Genomic DNA, 13,336 nt, shown 5'->3' on the forward strand with positions numbered 1-13,336 from the left:
CAGCTGGGTCTTTTTATATTAATCCTCAGGTGATCTTCAGGAGGCGTGGCTTAGTAGAGGCATGGCTTTCAGACCTTATTGGCCACCCGTGAGAGTACATGTAATTCCTGTTCATCATGTCAAGTTTACATACTGCACATAACATTTTTCTTTGTGTGCATTTGACACATTCTCCTATAATATTAAAACTCTGCCAACAGGCACACACACCGGACACGATGTGTTTACAATACCGCGTTTGTAATAAGCCAAAGTCATTTCGTTCTCTGAATGGGAAAACGTTTGAGTGAGCATTTGACCTAAGATCAGGATCAAACTATCAGGATAAAACATGTTAGCTAGTTAGTCCAACATTCTCTCCGACCATAAGGTTCCTGACATGCAACCATCCCAGAGGCAGAGAAGAAAGGATGATGATCCTGTTGCTTTGAGAGTCCCTGCTGCTTCTGCCTGCCAGCCAGCCACATCCCAAGCAGTTGCACCTGATTCATCCTAGCTAATCAAAATACAGAATAATATTGCATTGTGTCAACATTGATGACAGTTTAGAAACTGGAGGTAGGCCGTCTCCCTACTACATTGACTTTGGTTTTCAATATGACAAAGTCAATCACAAATATCTTTGATGTTATTAGAAACTTCTGGGGGTAGCTAGCTAGCAAGCTTTAGCTTGGTACTTAGCTACTGTAGCTAGAACCAATGCAACCAGCCTGAAAACAATGACCAGATAAACTGCAATCATTTTCCAAATTCTTAGCAATTATTTAGAAATCCATGTCAATAAGAAAATAACAAACTAAACAAGCTAGCCAGCTAGCCAGGCCTCTTGCTCCAAGCTAATATGTATAAGCAGCTACATTCAGTAGCTATCTTCATCTGGCTAGTGTGGCTTGACCGCACCGGGTCCAACCGTCATCAACCAAATACGGAAACTGTTTTATAAATTAAGTTTTTTTTAGATGACGACACCTAGCTCGTGAAACAGATGATGTAATTTTGATTTGTTTTTGGGTAGAACATTGTTTGCGTCCATCAGCTAGTTAACTTTTTTTTCTGACCAGCACTGTCCTACAGCCTGGGTAGGTGTGTGTCCAGGGTTGCCAGGTCTTGGAAAAGATAATAGCCTTTTTTCCATAACTTTATTGAACCAATTAAGAAGGAATATCGATGTAACTTATAATGATGTTAGAAGCTAAATTTGGTTTTCATAAAAATAAGAATTATTGCAAACTATGACATGAAGTAATACACAATTTTGAATATGTTGCAAGAGAAAATATAATTTGCCCTTATTCAACTCGCCAGATAATTTTCCATCAATGGATGTTGATTTAACTAATTTGACTGCTATGAATAAGCAAAAAGATATAGCACGACTTTCAGCCAATCAGCATTCAGGGCTCAAACCCAGTTTATAATCATGAATAAATCTCTTTTGAGAATTTGAATAACTATAGATTAATTCGATAGGAGAGATTGAGTGATGAAAGTTGGAGTATCTCAAAAAATAAAAAAAAGTTGAGTATCTCAAAATCTCCGAGCAGGAAACACTTAGCCTAACATTTGTTTTTTTATATTTTGCCATCTTCTGTCATGTCTACTGGCGCTTGATATCGCCGGTCTACTAAACACCGATCCTGGCAACCCATCATTACACACACCTGGCATTCTTCATTACGCACACCTGCGCCTCATCATTAGACACACCAGGGCTTCATCACTTCCCTGACTACTTCCCCTATATTTAGGCTCTGTTGTCAGAGTCTGTACAGTGGTTCCTCATTTAAAAATTGCAAGCTTGCACCACGGGACTTAGAGGTACCCAATGTCACGGCTTCATTGCTCCAGACCACCACAAGGGGGAGTTAGAGCACTCATTATGCATTTGCGTCCCAAGGTTTTTATATGACCAATCATATTGAGTGGTTCCAATGATGAATTTTGACGCGAGCCACCCTTGCCTTGTGGCGTTCTTCAACAAACATGGCTGAGAAAACATTATGGTGGATCCAGATGTAAGTTGTTATAACGTCATAACAAGTCAAGCAAAAAATGCACAATTGAGAGGAATACGTTATTTAATGTAGAGACAAACATTTGTGCATATGTCTGACTTACTAACATTAGCCAGCTAGCTAGTGTTAGGAGAATGAATGTGTATTTTGTGTTGTTTAATGGAACTCCTGATAAAACCAGACTGTCATCTTGTGAAACAGGATATAATGAATCTAGCTAGCTAAAGTATTTCCTGCAAATTGAATGTACAATTGTGTAAGCTTGCTTTGCAATGCAGCTGAAGTAACATAGCTAGCTAACTATCTACTTGCTTATTGTGTAGAGGCAGGCAGAGATGGGGAAAAAAGAACACAGAACAGTTGAATTACCTCTGGTTATGGACACTTTTGCCAGCAATAAAGCTTCCACAGCCTGTTCCTCGGACAGTGAACATGTGGCAATATCTACATTTTTGACCCCTTGGTCAGCTCGCTCTCTGAAATGATAGAAAACAGCTTATTTTTTATAGATATGAAAACAATACCTTAGAAATGACCGTTCAATCTAAAGCAGCAGTCATTTTTAGGATACGTCAATACAGCCAGTGCTGCTTACCTGTGATGCTATCTTCGTAGGTGTCCGCTTTGACTTCCTTTGTGTCGGAAAAAAAGTTGCTTTCAGAACAATTATTTTTGATTGAAAATAAAAAAAGGTTTTGCTCTCGACAAAAAGACACAAATGTACCTCCATAGCATATAACAATTTGCCTGTGAATAACCACACCTTCATACAAACATGCTACTGTATGCAGAATTCTTGACGCACAACCGAAGATGCTGCTTTATCCTACCAGCACGCCCACAAGCGAGCCACTCAGGAGCAGAATGATGACGCGAGGAAGAGGGAATGGAATGAGATGGGAACAGAAATGTGTTGCAAGTTGGGGAGGAGGGCTAACAGCTGAACAATAGACTATTCAACCTTTACTAAATAATAGTCTTATAGCCGAGCTAGGAGTGAAAAATACCCCTCCTATCACAGACCAGATTTGCCCTAATGACCAAGGGGTAGCTTGCTACTCAATGTAATAAAGTAATGACTTTTCAAATAAGTTACATTACATGTTATGTTGGCTGACATTTTGTTAGCTACGCTATCCTTACGAACCACATAGCATATCATTACAGCAGTATGTACCGGTATGTTAGCCAGCTACCTAACATTAGTAGTTATACATCAAACTTGCCAGTATATTAACTATAGGCTATCTAACTACCCAACGTTTATTGACTTGATTATTCTCGTTATTCTTAGCTTAGCTAAATTGTATAGTCGTTGTGATTTCTCAATGGACATTCGGGTGCTTTCGTAAATTCGCTCTGGCTATCTGTAGGCTGAACAATAGAACGGGTCAAAACGGCTTAAGAACGTTGGCTAAACTGGAACACTAGCGCGAGCCCATAGCAAATTAGTGGAATTGAACGTACACAGAGCCTGTTTTGGAGTGATGCTTAGAATTCCATATAAAAATGTATCCCTTTTTATTTTACCACTACTATCTGTTCGTCGGACAAAACTGTGAAAAAAAACAATTTGTGTAGAAAGTTAACATCCACACCTCCATGGTGTCAACTGTACTTATGTCTGTGGAATGAAAAAGTAGGGAAGAAATAAAATCTTATGACTATTTCTGGACTAGCGATCGATGACAAATGAGCTCGCTGCCCAGACATACAAAGAGGAGATTCTCCAGATTTGTTTATTTTATTAGGCAAGTCAGATAAGAGCAAATTCTTACTTTCAATGACAGCCTAGGAAGAGTGGGTTAACTGCCTTGTTCAGGTGCAGAATGACAGAGTTTTGCCTTGTCAGCTCAGGGATTTGATCTTGCAACCTTTCAGTTTCTAGTCCAATGCCCTAACCACTAGGCTACCTGCCTTGTGGTTAGATGGTGCCTGTGTAAAAGTTTTGCTTGCAGAGCAAGGGGAAAAACTCCTTCCAGGTCTCAGAGCAAGTAACGTCACAGATTGAAACGCTATTAGCGCGCACCCCGCTAACTAGCTAGCCATTTCACACCCGGCTTGAAAAAAATCTAAATATACACATTGCGAGATATTTGGCGAAATAGACAGACATGCCTATATTTCCCCCATAGGAAACAATGGGAAGGCCGCAGAGTTCCAATATTATTTTTGTTGTTTACATTTGAACTATTAAACAACATGAGCAGGTCTCACTGCCAACAATAGAGAAACACAAAATGACGACAAGCAGCTGGGAAATATGGTCGTATTATGAAACTGGGCTCCACGGCGGATGTAGAAAGTAAACATGCGCACCTCGATGGTATCAACTGTGCTTATGTCTGCCTAATGAAAAAGTAGGGAAAAATAAAAACATTCTGACTATTTCTGGTCTAGCAATGACAAACGAGCTCGCTGCCCAGACTTACATAATTACAAAGAGGAGATTCTCCTGATTTAAAAATGGTGCCCGTGTAACAGTATTGCTTCCTTTCCTTGCCCCTACCTGGGCTCAAACCAGTGACCCTTTGCATATATAGACAACAGCTACCCTCAAAGCATTGTTACCCATCGCTCCACAAAAGCCACGGCCCTCTGCAAGGGGAACAACTACTTCAAGGTCTCAGAGCAAGTGACGTCACCGATTGAAACGCTATAATATTAATCAAATTAATTAAGCCAAATTTCTTAAAATCATTCCCATATACTATGTTAATACAAAAAAGGTTTTAAGTTCTCTGGTAAAGTCAATACGGAATACTATCAAATGCTTCTCAAAGATGCCCTCAGGTGGTCAAACTAGCAATAACAGAAGAAATGTCTGAGAATTAAATGACGTACCACAGAATGCTGCAGCAGCACGCAGGGTGTACCACGGTATGACGCAACTTTTAATGGAGGAACAACTAAGTATTAATGGGTTTTCTCTCACGTTCAGAACGCTTCCCAAGTTTTTTTTTTGTGTATCTGTTCAATATTAAAACTCACCTTCTGCACCTGTTTTCTGACTCCTGGTGTATACATTATAGAATATAACACATCACAATCTGGAAGCAGTAGGAGGTTCAACCCTCTTCCAGACAGTTAATTAACAAGATCATCTACTCCATCAAGACTACGACCAGCTGGCGAAATTGGGTCCGGCCACGGAGGAGGTCCTCCGTGTTCTACACCACCTCGACACCACCAGCCATGCTGGTCATTTATGAACATTTGAACATCTTGGCCATGTTCTGTTATAATCTCCACCCGGCACAGCCAGAAGAGGACTGGCCATCCCACATATGCTCTCTCTAATTCTCTCTTTCTTTCTCTCTCTCGGAGGACCTGAGCCCTAGGACCATGCCCAAGGAATACCTGACATGATGACTCCTTGCTGTCCCCAGTCCACCTGACCGTGCTGCTGCTCCAGTTTAAACTGTTCTGCCTTATTATTATTCGACCATGCTGGTCATTTATGAACATTTGAACATCTTGGCCATGTTCTGTTATAATCTCCACCCGGCACAGCCAGAAGAGGACTGGCCACCCCACATAGCCTGGTTCCTCTCTAGGTTTCTTCCTAGGTTTTGGCCTTTCTAGGGAGTTTTTCCTAGCCACTGTGCTTCTACACCTGCATTGCTTGCTGTTTGGGGTTTTAGGCTGGGTTTCTGTACAGCACTTTGAGATATCAGCTGATGTCCGAAGGGCTATATAAATACATTTGATTTGATTTGATTTGATGTTCTCCATACCGACATCAGAAGGCCTCCTACCACGTTACAGTTACAGTGAGCCAGCCCACCAGCCGTCCGCCCAGGTCAGCGATGACCGACTGTCCCTTCCTGAAGAAATATGACGGTACTCCATCGAAATGCCATTGCTTCCTACTCCAGTGCTCCCTCTATTTCGTCTATCAAATGGGAGCCTCCATCACCGAGAGGTCCAAGGTTGCTACGGTCATTTTCCTGCTGACCGGACGGGCTTTGGAGTGGGCAACGGATGTCTGGGAGAGAGGAGGAGCTGGGTTCGTATGAGAGGTTAATTGCTCTGTTCAGGGTGGTCTTCGACCATCATTCAGAGGGCAGAGAGGGAGGTGAGCAACTTTTCCAGCTCCGGCAGGGTGCCCAGACGGCTGCGAATTACGGCCTCATCTTTCGCACTGTGGTAGCCTCTAGTGGATGGAATGAGCCGGCTCGTCGTACTCTTTTCCGTAGTGGTCTGTGCGAGGAGGTCTAGACGGAGTTGGCATGTCAGGATGTTTCATCCGTCTGGATAACTTTCGGGAGCACCAGTGTCCACCTTGCCAGTCGCCTCCCTCCTTTGGCTGTCCTGAGGTAGAGCCTGAACCCGTGGAGGTAGGGGCCACACCTCTCTGCGGCAGAGCGGCGTTGCTGGAGACAGCTGAGGCTCTGTTCCTATTGCGGCCAGGAGGGGCTTCAGCGGTGTCCGGTGCGCCCTAACCCGGGGTCCACTAGAGCAGAGAGGTGGCCTCATGACCTTCCATCTAGAGTATTCCAGTATCATTGTTTTCTCCCAAACCCTTCATGGTTTCTATTTCACTGGCTGGTTGTCCCTCGAGGCCCTAGCCTCCTCACTGAACTTAGCCTCGTACCCGCTCTCCTTTTCTTTTCCTTTCCAAGTCCTAGATACGTGGCCTTTGGGATCCGGGACTATTATCCACATCATTGCACCACTCACCCTCACCATACACCAGGAAAGTCTTCCATTCTTCATCACCACTGCACCCGAACACAAGGCCATCACTAGCACATTAGAGGCTGCTGCCCTATATACATAGACTTGAAATCACTGACTACTTTAATAATGGAACACTAGTCACTTGAATAAATTTGACATATTTTGCGTTACTCATCTCATATGTACAGTATATACTATATTCTATCCTATTCTACTGTGTCTTAGTCTATGCCGCTCTGACACCGCTCGCCCAAATATTGATGTATTCTTAATTCCAATCCTTTACTTTAGATTAATGCACCTCATCATTTGGCACATCTGGACTTCACCTTTACAGTTGAAGTTGGAAGTTTACCTAAACTCAGGTTGGAGTCATTAAAAATAGTTTTTCAACAACTCCACAAATTTCTTGCAAACAAACATACACTAAGTTGACTGTGCCTTTAAACAGCTTGGAAAATTCCAGAAAATTATGTCATGGCTTTAGAAGCTTCTGATAGGCTAATTGACATAATTTGAGTCAATTGGTGGTGTGCCTGTGGATGTATTTCAAGGACTACCTTCAAACTCAGTGCCTCTTTGCTTGACGTCATGGGAAAATCTAAAGAAATCAGTCAAGACCTCAGAAAAAACTGTAGACCTGTAGTACCTAACAATATGTACATACATACATACATACATACATACATACATACATACATGCATACATGCATACAGGGCATATTTGTAAAAGAGACTTAGGACTTCCGTCTTAAAATAAATATCAAAATTCCCTTTTTCATACGGCATTGGTTCCACACATTGCGGTGATGCAATTCAAAATATGCCATTCTATTCTTTTGAAAATACATTTTTATAATGTTTCTTAGGACCTGCAGAAAACAAATGTAATAATAGATATATTTGTGATAATGTATATTCAATGTATTTATTCAAATAGAAGTCCGCCCACATCAGGCCTCCTCAACTTCCACTACTAAACTTGCCGGCATGTGCACAAATATACAAAAGTCTTATCTTGCCAATAATGTGGTTAAAATGGGACTGTATGAATTGGGCTCTAAAAAACATGGCCTTTTTTTTTACAGGTGATATACAGTAAGGTCAGTCTGTAAAGGCTATATGTAGGCTATTAGATTATCAACCCCTGTTATTATTTTGGATGTGCGTAAAAAAATGTCCATGTAGGCAACAGTATATGTCATGGAAGGAGAAATGCGATAATCCGGTGACATTTGTATTTAGAAACATTTCAGTTATTTTCCAACAATTGCTTATTTTCCGTTTACTTTCATTAAAAAAACACGCCCTTAGTACCTACAATAACGAAAGCTGGTTCAACAGTAATTCTTCTCGTGTCTCTTGTATCCCAGCCATGCATTAGCCAAGTAGCTTATCTATAACATGTTTCTATTCACAATTCACATAGGCCTACCTACAGTGCTTACTCCATTCGTGTGTATCCATCCCCCATTTCCAAAGTGTGCCTCTTGTCCAGTTAACAAAGACACGCTCCTACGAACATAGGCTATTCAAATTTGTCGGTCCTACACTCTGAAAATTAGGGGTTCAAACAAGGGTTCTTCAAAGATTCTCAAAGTTCTTTGAAAAACCTTAGGGTTCTTGGCACTGAAAATTGCCCCCAAAAGGTTTATTCCGAGAACACCATAGGAGACAGGGTTCATTGAGGAACATCCTTAGTTAGTGTTTTTTTATTTCAGGAACCTAACTGCCCAGGAGAAACATTTGGATTTGAATTTGAAAGGACAGCAGGAGTAGTAACTTAACTGAAAAAATGGAAAGATCTCCTCAATTTAAGATAAGGTTTGTCAACTGTATGATCTAAATTGATATTGATTTATGATGATAACATCTATCTTTTCATAGTTGTACAAATATTTCTAAAGCAGAAATTGGACGCAATTCAATGGATATCAATCAACAAAGAGGTAAGAATATGTAGGCTATAACAATATGTTGAAGTCTAGCTGATTTGGTGCAGATGACTGAACTGCTCACTTTTGTGTCTGTGTCTGCAGGCATACAGATGAGGAGGCAAACAAAGGTATGTCAATTGGTGTTGGTATGTTATGCAGATCCCATTTAGCGTCCTCCTCCCTCACCTCTTCAATGAATATCGCATAGGCCTCTACATTATGGACAAGGAATGCGTATGAAAACAATTATCAAAACAGTTTTTTTCATTCACATTCACTACGAAAACCAAGGTATGAATACTGCCGTGTGCATGTTTTGTTAATCAGCTGTATAATGACTATTTTGGGGATTTGCAGAGTTCACGCGCCTCTGATGAATATAACAGGAAAACATGTTCGATCACCGCTCACAGCAAAATCATTCTGGCTATGGATACAGAGAACATCAACACATTATCATCTACATGCCAAAATATATACACATGGGACCATAATAAACATTGAAAACTATAATATTGTGTTTTTGTTATGCTTATTGTTATGATTAAGAATAACAATGGGAGGGGGGGTTGTTAAAAAATGTACCCCAAAAGGTTCTTCCAAAGGTTCTTCGAGGACCCATCGAAAGGGATTCTTTGAAGAACCCTTTTCAAGGGTTCATCGAAGAACTTATAGGGGATCCCCCACAATTTAAATTTGAAGAACCCCTAAATGATACTCCAGGAACCTTTTTCTTTTTAGAGTGTTTAACCCCATACAACGATAGGCCGAGGCTATATCTTGCTTATTGAGAACGTGCCTCACACATACAATTCAATTTACGGGAGCCTATTTTTTTATGTGACGAGAAGTGCGATGCGTAAAGGCCTATACTCATTGAAACCAATTACAACAATGTTGACTGTCAACACTCCAAACCAGTGCAGGCTGCTGAGGGGAGGACGGCTCGTAATAATGGATGGTATCCACTGATTCCACACCAGCCATTACCACGAGCCTGTCCTCCCCAATTAAGGTGCCACCAACCTCCGATGCTCCAAACATATTGAGCAAACACTGCATGTTTGTTTTCTGTTGCTATCACTTATCACTGTAGCCTATGCTATTTAATAAACTGTATTAGCCTATCAATCCACAATGGAGTAGGACGAGAATATTTAGTGCCCCCAGGCGAATTGGAGTTGATGACAACGCAAAGACTGTCAATAACACGTGTGTATCATCATGAACAACATTAGCCTCAGCAACAATAGTGTAATCGGCGGGTTGCTTTCAAAATAAAAGTCCCCACATTGAATCTGATGCAAACAGATACAAATTGTGAAAATGACACAATTGTACTAGATAATGCTAAACAAGGTTGAATTGTTGTTATATAACTTAAACAAAATAAGATTTTTTGTTAATTGGACCAAATCTTGTTATTGCATTGTGGATGTTTTTGAATTCCGAATTGTATTGGGGGCATACAATCCATAGATTAGGCTGTACATTGCAATAGGAATGTATTTGATGGCGCTGACAGAGATTGTCGCCTTACTTCGTGTTCTTAGGAAACTATGCAGTATTTAGTTGTTTTAATGTATTATTTCTTACACTGTTACCCCAGGAAATCTTATTACATACAGCCGTGAGGAACTATTAGATATAAGAGCAACTTCAACTTACCAACATTACGACCAGGAATACAAATTTCCCGAAGTGGATCCTCTGTTTGGACCACCACCCAGGACAAAGGATCGGATCCCAGTAGGTGACCCAAAACAACGTCGCCACAGAAGGGGCGCTCCCAAGTATACTTGGGGGCACGTCGCTCACCGCTCCCAAGTATACTACTCGCCAATGTCCAGTCTCTTGACAACAAGGTAGACGAAATTTGAGCAAGGGTTGCCTTCCAGAGAGACATCAGAGAATGTATCATTCTCTGTTTCACGGAAACATGGCTCACTCGAGATATGTTATCAGAGTCGGTACAGCCACCCGGTTTCTTCACGCATTGCGCTGACAGAAACAAACAAGATGTATGCTTTATGATTAACAAGTTGCGGTGTGATCATAACAACATACAGGAACTTAAGCCGTTTTTATCACCTGACCTATAATTCCTTACAATCAAATGCCGACCGCATTATCTACCAAGAGAATTCTCTTCGATTATAATCACAGCCGTGTATATCTCCCCTAAGCAGACACCTCAACGGCCTTGAAATAACTTCATTGGACTCTACGTAAACTGGAAGCCACATATCCTGAGGCTGCATTTATTGTAGCTGGGGATTTTATCAAGTCTAATCTGAAAACAAGGCTTCCTAAATTTTATCAGCATATTGAACGCGCAATTTGGGATGGCAAAATTCTGGGTCATTGTTACTCTAACTTCTGCGACGCGATGCCCTCCCTTGCCCTCCCTTCGGCAAATCTGACCACGACTCCATTTTGTTGCTCCCAGCCTATAGACAGAAACTTAAACAGGAAACGCCCGTGCTCAGGACTATAACGCTGGTCTGACCAATCTGATTCCATGCTTCAAGATTGCTTCGATTACGTGGACTGGGATATGTTCCAGATAGCATCGGACAACAACGTTGATGTATACGCTAATTCGGTGAGCGAGTTCATTAGCAAGTGCATCGGTGATGTTGTACCCACGGTGACTATTAAAACTTTCCCCTGCCAGAAACCGTGGATTGATGGCAGGATTTGCACCAAACTGAAAGCGCGAACCACTGCTTTTAATCATGGCAAGGTGACCGGAAACATGACCGAATACAAACAGTGTAGCTATTCCCTCTGCAAGGCAATCCAACAAGCTACGCGTCAGTATAGAGACAAAGTAGAGTCGCAATTCAATGACTCACACACAAGACGTATGTGTCAGGGTCTACAGTCAATCACAGATTACAAAAAGATGACCAGCCCCGTCGCGGACACCAATGTCTTGCTATCAGACAAACTAAACAACTTCTTTGCTCGCTTTGAGGAAAATGCAGTGCCACTGACACAGCCCGCTACCAAAACCTGTGGGCTCTCCTTCACCACAGCCAACGTGAGTAAAATCAGCTGGCTGGTGTGTTTACGGACATATTCAACCAATCCCTATCCCAGTCTGCTGTTCCCACATGCTTCAAGAGAGCCATCCTTGTTCCTGTTCCCAAGAAAGCTAAGGTGACTGAATTAAACGACTAGCCCCGTAGCACTCACTTCCTTCATCATGAAGTGCTTTGAGAGACTAGTCAATCATCAAATCACCTGGATCATATCACCTCCACCCTACCTGACACCCTAGACCCATTCCAGTTTTCTTAGCACCCCAATAGGTCCACAGACGAAGCAATCGCAATCACACTGCACTCTGCCCTAACCCATCTGGACAAGAGGAATAACTAGCATTTAACACCATAGTTCCCTCAACTCGTCATTAACCTGGGTCTCGACCCCGCCCTGTGCAACTGGGTCTTGGACTTTCTGATGGCCGCCCCCAGGTGGTGAGGGTAGGAAACAACATCTCCACCCCACTGATCCTCAACACTTGGGCCCCACAAGGGTGCATTCTCAGCCCTCTCCTGTACTCCCTGTTCAACCATGACTGCATGGCTATGTATGCCTCCAACTTATTCATCAATGAGACGACACTATAGTGGTAGGCTTGATTACCAACAACAATGAGACGGCCTACAGGGAGGAGGTGAGGGCTCTCGGAGTGTGGTGTCAGGAAAATAACCTCACACTCAACATCAACAAAACAAAGGAGATGATCGTGGACTTCAGGAAACAGCAGAGGGAGCACCCCCCTATCCACATCGACGAGACAGTAGTGGAGAACGTGAAAAGTTTTAAGTTCCTTGGCGTACACATCACGAACAAACTGAAATGGTCCACCCACACAGACAGCATGGTGAAGAAGGTGCATCAGCGCCACTTCAACCTCAGGAGGCTGAAGAAATTTAGTTTGTCACCAAATACACTCAAACTTTTACAGATGCACAATCAAGAGCATCCTGTTGGGCTGTATCACCGCCTGGTACGGAAACTGCTCCGCCCACAACCGTAAGGCTCTCCAGAGGGTAGTGAGGTCTGCACAACGCATCAGTGGGGGCAAACAGGAAGGCCAAAAAGATCATCAAGGACAACAACCACCCAAGCCACTGTCTGTTCACCCCGCTATTATCCAGAAGGCGAGGTCAAAAAAAACAAACAGCTTCTATCTCAAGGCCATCAGACTGTTAAACAGCCATCACTAACATTGAGTAACTAACATTATTTCCTTTACACTTGTGTGTATAAGGTAGTTGTTGTGAAATTGTTAGATAACTTGTTAGATTTTACTGCACGGTCGGAACTAAAAGCACAAGCATTTCGCTACACTCACATTACCATCTGCTTACCATGTCTATGTGACCAATAAAATTGATTTGATTTGACTGGTGAGCTTAATGTTGCTTATTTCACAGCGGTTTCAGAGTACCGCAATAAGAGTGACGATGCCAATATTTGAGTAAACTCTTCACAGCTGTGTTCTGTGAGTGTCACTGAGTAGGTTGATACACCATTTCCTGGGTGTGCAATATGAATGTCAATATGCACAACATTGGCTGAATAGTGAGGTGAATTCCCACAGTCAAAGTCCTGCAATAACAGCTAAGATTCTAATATTTGTGTAAACTCTACATAGTTGTGTTCTTTGGGTGTCACTGAGTAGGA

At 42.1% G+C, this 13,336-nt stretch overlaps 1 protein-coding gene across 1 annotated transcript in view; it reads left to right on the forward strand.

Annotated features, from left to right (window-relative positions):
• LOC139369771 (troponin I, fast skeletal muscle-like) overlaps window positions 1-13,336 on the forward strand; it is an 81,601-nt gene that overhangs the window by 3,517 nt on the left and 64,748 nt on the right. The window lies entirely within an intron of this gene.

The sequence above is a fragment of the Oncorhynchus clarkii genome, chromosome 2 (assembly GCF_045791955.1).
Source record: "Oncorhynchus clarkii lewisi isolate Uvic-CL-2024 chromosome 2, UVic_Ocla_1.0, whole genome shotgun sequence".
NCBI lineage: Eukaryota > Metazoa > Chordata > Actinopteri > Salmoniformes > Salmonidae > Oncorhynchus > Oncorhynchus clarkii.